The sequence below is a fragment of the Halichoerus grypus genome, chromosome 2 (assembly GCF_964656455.1).
Source record: "Halichoerus grypus chromosome 2, mHalGry1.hap1.1, whole genome shotgun sequence".
Classification (NCBI taxonomy): domain Eukaryota; kingdom Metazoa; phylum Chordata; class Mammalia; order Carnivora; family Phocidae; genus Halichoerus; species Halichoerus grypus.
The window spans coordinates 131,678,465-131,685,535 of record NC_135713.1 but is presented as its reverse complement, the minus strand read 5'-3'; the positions used below and the strand labels follow the sequence as shown (position 1 = coordinate 131,685,535).

Genomic DNA, 7,071 nt, shown 5'->3' with positions numbered 1-7,071 from the left:
AGTACAGCATCCTTTCTTGATCAAAACTCTTCAGAGTATAGGGATAGAGGGTACATACCTCAATATCATAAAAGCCATCTATGAAAAACCTACAGAGAATATCATTCTCAATGGGGAAAAACTGAGAGCTTTCCCCATAAGGTCAGGAACGCAGCAGGGATGTCCACTATCACCACTGCTATTCAACATAGTATTAGAAGTCCTAGCCACAACAATCAGACAACAAAAAGAAATCAAAGGCATCCAAATCGGCAAAGAAGTAGTCAAACTCTCACTCTTTGCAGATGATATACTTTATGTGGGAAACCCAAAAGACTCCACTCCAAAACTGCTAGAACTCATACAGGAATTCAGTAAAGTGGCAGGATATAAAATCAATGCACAGAAATCAGTGGCATTCCTATACACCAAAACAAGACAGAAGAAAGAGAAATTAAGGAGTCGATCCCATTTACAATTGCACCCAAAACCATAAGATACCTAGGAATAAATCTAACCAAAGAGGCAAAGGATCTGTACTCAGAAAACTATAAAATACTCATGAAAGAAATTGAGGAAGACACAGAGAAATGGAAAAACGTTCCATGCTCATGGATTGGAAGAACAAATATTGTGAAGATGTCAATGCTACCTAGAGCAATCTACACATTCAATGCAATTCCCATCAAAATACCATCCACTTTTTTCAAAGAAATGGAACAAATAATCCTAAAATTTGTATGGAACCAGAAAAGACCCCGAATAGCCAGAGGAATGTTGAAAAAGAAAAGCAAAGCTGGCGACATCACAATTCCGGACTTCCAGCCCTATTACAAAGCTGTCATCATCAAGACAGTATGGGACTGGCACAAAAACAGACACATAGATCAATGGAACAGAATAGAGAGCCCAGAAATGGACCCTCAACTCTATGGTCAACTAATCTTCGACAAAGCAGGAAAGAATGTCCAGTGGAAAAAAGACAGTCTCTTCAACAAATGGTTTTGGGAAAATTGGACAGCCACATGCAGAAGAATAAAACTGGACCATTTCCTTACACCACACACAAAAACAGACTCCAAATGGTTGAAAGACCTCAATGTGAGACAGGAGTCCATCAAAATCCTAAAGGAGAACACAGGCAGCAACCTCTTCGACCTCAGCCACAGCAACTTCTTCCTAGACACATCGCCAAAGGCAAGGGAAGCAAGGGCAAAAATGAACTATTGGGACTTCATCAAGATAAAAAGCTTTTGCACAGCAAAAGAAACAGTCAACAAAACCAAAAGACAGCCGACAGAATGGGAGAAGATATTTGCAAATGACATATCAGATAAAGGGCTAGTATCCAAAATCTATAAAGAACTTATCAAACTCAACACCCAAAGAACAAAGAATCCAATCAAGAAATGGGCAGAAGACGTGAACAGACATTTTTCCAAAGAAGACATCCAAATGGCCAACAGACACATGAAAAGGTGTTCAACATCGCTCGGCATCAGGGAAATCCAAATCAAAACCTCAATGAGATACCACCTCACACCAGTCAGAATGGCTAAAATTAACAAGTCAGGAAACGACAGATGTTGGCGGGGATGCAGAGAAAGGGGAACCCTCCTACACTGTTGGTGGGAATGCAAGCTGGTGCAGCCACTCTGGAAAACAGTATGGAGTTTCCTCAAAAAGTTGAAAATAGAGCTACCATATGATCCAGCAATTGCACTACTGGGTATTTACCCCAAAGATACAAATGTAGGGATCCGAAGGGGTACGTGCACCCTGATGTTTACAGCAGCAATGTCCACAATAGCCAAACTGTGGAAAGAGCCAAGATTTCCATCAACAGAAGAATGGATAAAGAAGATGTGGTATATACATACAATGGAATATTATGCAGCCATCAAAAGGAATGAGATCTTGCCATTTGCAACGACATGGATGGAACTGGAAGGTGTTATGCTGAGCGAAATAAGTCAATCAGAGAAAGACATGTATCATATGACCTCACTGATATGAGGAATTCTTAATCTCAGGAAACAAACCGAGCGTTGCTGGAGTGGTGGGTGGGGTGGGAGGGATGGGGTGGCTGGGTGATAGACACTGGGGAGGGTATGTGCTATGGTGAGCGCTGTGAATTGTGTAAGACTGTTGAATCACAGATCTGTACCTCTGAAACAAATAATGCAATATATGTTAAGAAAAAAAAGAAGAAGAAGAAGAAGAAGATAGTAGAAGGGGAAGAATGAAAGGGGGAAATTGGAGGGGGAGATGAACCATGAGAGACGATGGACTCTGAAAAACAAACTGAGGGTTCTAGAGGGGAGGGGGGTGGGAGGATGGGTTAGCCTGGTGATGGGGTTAAAGAGGGCACATTCTGCATGGAGCACTGGGTGTTATGCACAAACAATGAATCATGGAACACTACATCAAAAACTAATGATGTAATGTATGGTGATTAACGTAACAATACAAAAGTAAAAAAAAAATTACAGAAAGCTTACCCTTTCGTTGAACTAACAAATAATATTTAAAAACAGAGCCTAACAGATATGTCTGCCAATCATATGAGATCTTTTTAATGTTTGACAAATTATTCTATGATAAGGATTTAGAAATTATAAGCCTAAAAACAGTTATTCTTGTGAGGAATAATTTGTATCATCAGAGATATGATCCTCTTCACTTTATGAACCTAATATTTGAAAGATGGATGGTATCATTTTATTTCATAAGGCAAATGTTAATATCACCCTTCATTCCTAGCCAATCTTTTTAAGAGAGTAAGTGCCAAGAGCCTCAGGGCATCATGTTGCATCTAATTACAATATAGGAATCCATGCATCAGAGATTTAAACATTAAATACCCACAACTATTATATGTGTTATTTGCATTGCTAAAATGGAAAAAGTTGTAACTAAATAATCTCTACCTTTTAGAAGCTGCAAATTTAAAGCAGGCAGTGTTTGGGTTTCCAAATACAAGAGAACACACAATACTATAAAGAGCACAAAATACTGAGAGAATGCACATTTCTTTAAGCACAGAATTGGAGGTGCATCTCAAAGAGATGATTAGTGCTTGTAAAGGAGGCAAGGATGTTCAAATATAGCACCACTCTGATTCCAAAACCACCCTAGAAGAATAATAGTGTTTCAAGCAGTTTAACAGTAATTCAGTTATATAAGAAACGAAATATTTATCATATTAACACACAACATGGTTGTAGCACAAGGGGAAAAGATATTCTAGTAGAAATATGTCCAGAACAACTAAGTCTTTAAGAAGAGGGCTTATAATCTTCTGAAAAAAAAAAAAAAATAACAAATTCAACTATCAGTTACTATACACCTGGAATTCTGTGGCATCTTCAGGGAATGTGAAAGAGGTAAAAAGGTATTATTCTTAACCTGAAGTGTAAGTCCAATTGAGGAAGTATGAATAACCTTCAAGGAATCACCAGAACACTTCTGAAAGGAACTTAAGTGGGATATATAGTATTGTTGTAAGTCTATAGGAAATTCAAAATAACAGAAAGTCAATGTAGAAAGGAATTCACCACAGCAAGTCCAAGGCATCAGGTGACTTTTCAACTGGCTTTTAAGCCATGTATTAATCATATGCACTCCTCACAGCATAGCGAGTGGTTGCACTTGGGTTTGATGAGTATCCAAGTTATGGAGAAGAAGAGGGATAAAGACGGGAGATGAGTCTGTAAGTAGAAAACAGAAAGAGGACAAAAATTTGTATAAATAAATTTCTGAGAAAGCTCAGAAGGACAGTCAGAAAAGCATGCTGCTGTCCTCAAAGGACAAGGAGGCGTGACAGGATTTAGAAGCAAAACGGAATTGAGGAGATGGAATTCGAAAAAGAATAATCCAACAAAGATGTGTGGGGTAAAATCTAATCCACAGAAACTTTCAGCAGGAAAGAGACCATTTATATCATCTTGGCCTCTGGGGATAAAAAAGGCAATTAGGGTCCTGACAAATGAACAGGAGAACCATCGCCTTGTGGGGAATTCTCCTACACAGCAATCTCCCCACTTTGCAGATCATCCAATGTCTACCTGTATCAGGAAACAATGTCTTGAAGGTCTTATAACCAATGTCCAATGACAACATGGCACCTGGAAAAACTATCCTTGCACAGGCTACATTAGGCAGCTGAGCTTTCTGGGACTCCAGGTATCATGGTGCAGACAGACACTGCTTTTACCACAGTAGAAAGAGATTAAGGTCCCCCACTGTGCCAGGTCTCAGAGGACAGTCTGGCAGCATCAAGAAACAGGGCACGGTAGGAAGTCAGTATTCTGTTACCAAGGCAGAGAGCTGTGAGTGGAAAATGGAAGCAGGAGACCGGCTGTGTTTTGTTTAGTCACCCAGAGAAGACTTGCATAAAACACTTATTTATATTTCTTTCCATTGTTAACCCAAGTTAACCAAATTGACAGGCTTTTTAAAACTTTAGACTACTATTACCTTTACTATTGTTTTTCCTTTGTTATTATTAACGCAATTAGTTTTATTATTGGAAACGGATGAAAATAATAAAAATAACCTGACAGAGTCCCTAAGCCATATTTGACTAAGTTATAAAGTTGGTTCCTACGCAGTAACTTAGGAAATTAAAAACACTAAATCTAGGATTTTCTCCACTGGGACCTAATCCAGTCCAATTTAGAAGTTGAGGATTTATAAAGGCTTTTCTGAAAGAAATGGGAAATGTCAGCTACAATTTCTTGCTAGACTTGAACTGAATCTATTAACCTTGCCCAGAGAATATAATGTTACAGTTATCTCATTTACAATGTTATTGTATATGATTTATGGCCACAGTATCAAGCCTCAAACTAGGTTTCGTAGTTTTAAGTTAAATTTACATGTCTGTAATACAAATGATTTTTTTCTTGTTCAGATAAAAAGATATTAAAAAGTGATTTATAATATTTCAGTTGGATGGAAAATATACAGAATGCCTTAGTGTAGTGAAGGGAAAAAAACATTAGTTAGACAGCTATTATGAATATGCACATTCACACTGCTTAATGCTTCCAATCTTTTAATGTATGCCTGGTTATCAACCACTAGACATCTTTTGAATTACATTATATTTAGAATACAATGAGACACAAATCTATCTGAAAATCAGATTAAAAAGAAGAACCAAAAGGATAAGGAAAAAAATGTATCACCTATGCAGTTCACCTAAGATCATGAATGCTAAAACTAACTTAGGTACTACTATTTTTGCAAATGTCCTCTACCTAATGGCATAAAATATAACGCTCTTTAAATATGTCACACAATAGCCTTTCTAACATTATCACCATTATTGAAACTCAAGAGAATTTGCTTTACCATAAACTGTAAGAGTTTGAGATTTGACTTTGGGGTATTGTATTTTATTAGAAATGGCTGATGTAACACCACTTGAAAGATACCATGACATACAACTATAGAGTCAGTTCCAGTTAACAGACTAAAGACTTAGTAACACCTTTACTAGCAAACAACACCCAATGTTCTATAAACTTAAATTAAAATAAAAACTCTCCAATGTGTTATCTATATAGGTCATACATCACACACAAATATTTCAAAATTATACAATGCCAGATAAATTTCATAATTTAAAAGTACAATTAAAAATAAAAGCCCACTGGGTGCGTGGGTGGCTTAGCCAGTTAAGCATCTGCCTTCAGCTCAGGTCATGATCCTGGAGTCCTGGGATCTAGCCCCGCATCAGGCTCCCTGTGAAGCCCCCCTCTCACCTCCTTCTCCCTCTCCCTCTGCCTGCCACTCCCCCTACTTGTGCTCTCTCTGTCAAATAAATAAATAAAATCTTTTTTTAAAAAAAAATGTCAACACTAGGAGTTGGTTTTTCTCTAAGATTTATTTTCTTTAGAGGAAAATTTCCAGTATCTTGCTCAGTAGATAAAAGTCAAAGTGTTTTCATTCATAGGGCAGAGACGGGGTGGCTGGAACCTGATTGTTGGGCATATAGCTTGCAGTACTTTCCCCTTTTATTCCTGTGCCTAACCTATGCTTCCTTCCATGACTACCATCTCTGAGCCCCAATCTTCTTCTTTTCAAATTCTCCAGAGAGGAGAGCTCTGTATCACCCACAAATCTTCGTTTTCCTTATTTGAATTAAGGCAAGAAGGAGCTAGTCGCGAACATCTCTAGGAATAGGGAACTAGTGAATTCACCTCAAATTCAAATTATTAAAAAATTATTTATAATTACTTTGCTGTTATTCAGCAAAAATCTCTTTATAACTTTAGAAAACGATGTTACTTTATTCAAAGTGTACATATATAGGACTATCATTAACTTTACGGAAATGGCTTACTTGGACTACAAAGGTGCACTGTATCACAAAAATATGTCAAGATTTGACTATCTGTATATTTTCTTTCCAAAGATAATTTTCATCATCAATGAAAATTTGGATGAATCAAGTTTGAAAACTAAGTTTTCCTGGATTACTTTTAACTCTATTCAAGTGTTTCTTTATGCCTACTCCTAATACCACAAGGGAAACAGTTCTTTGACTTGAACTGGAAATATAAGATTTAAATGGATCCTTAGTTCTTAAAAAAAAAAAAAAAAGTGTTTGTATGTCAATGCTCATAGCTGGAAAAGTCAACCACTTCCAATTTCATGGTCAAATAGACAAAAGGGTGAGCAGAGATCAATGTCATTTGAAGCTTTGAGTTTGCTAGCTGCCTCTGATTTACCACAATCAATTTTAGTGACTAGGATTTATCCTACCTTGACTAAACAAGTATCCATTTAATCAAAAGGTCATCAAGCTCCAACAGGGGGATGGGGGAAACAAAGAATAAGGTTGGAATTATGTGTTAATATTTTAATTATTTTATGAAGCATAGTTACCTATAACCTACAAAAATAGGATATTTTTGTATCTTTTTCGTTCTAAATGACTCAAGATGGAGCAACATGCTACAATGTAATGCTTTTAATTATTAATATATTGGGTACCAATGATCTTACTCTATTTAAATGATAAACCAGTACATGGTTAACACTAAAAGATAAATTTCTGCTTTGGATCTAAAAGTCCCCTCT

At 37.0% G+C, this 7,071-nt stretch overlaps 1 long non-coding RNA gene across 1 annotated transcript in view; it reads right to left on the bottom strand.

The window, feature by feature from the left end:
* Positions 1-2,748: 2,748 nt before the first annotated feature.
* LOC144381147 (uncharacterized) overlaps positions 2,749-7,071 on the bottom strand; it is a 398,096-nt gene continuing 393,773 nt past the window's right edge. The window contains exon 11 of the long non-coding RNA XR_013445854.1: positions 2,749-3,689. This is a non-coding gene — a long non-coding RNA (uncharacterized LOC144381147). The remainder of the gene's footprint in view (positions 3,690-7,071) is intronic.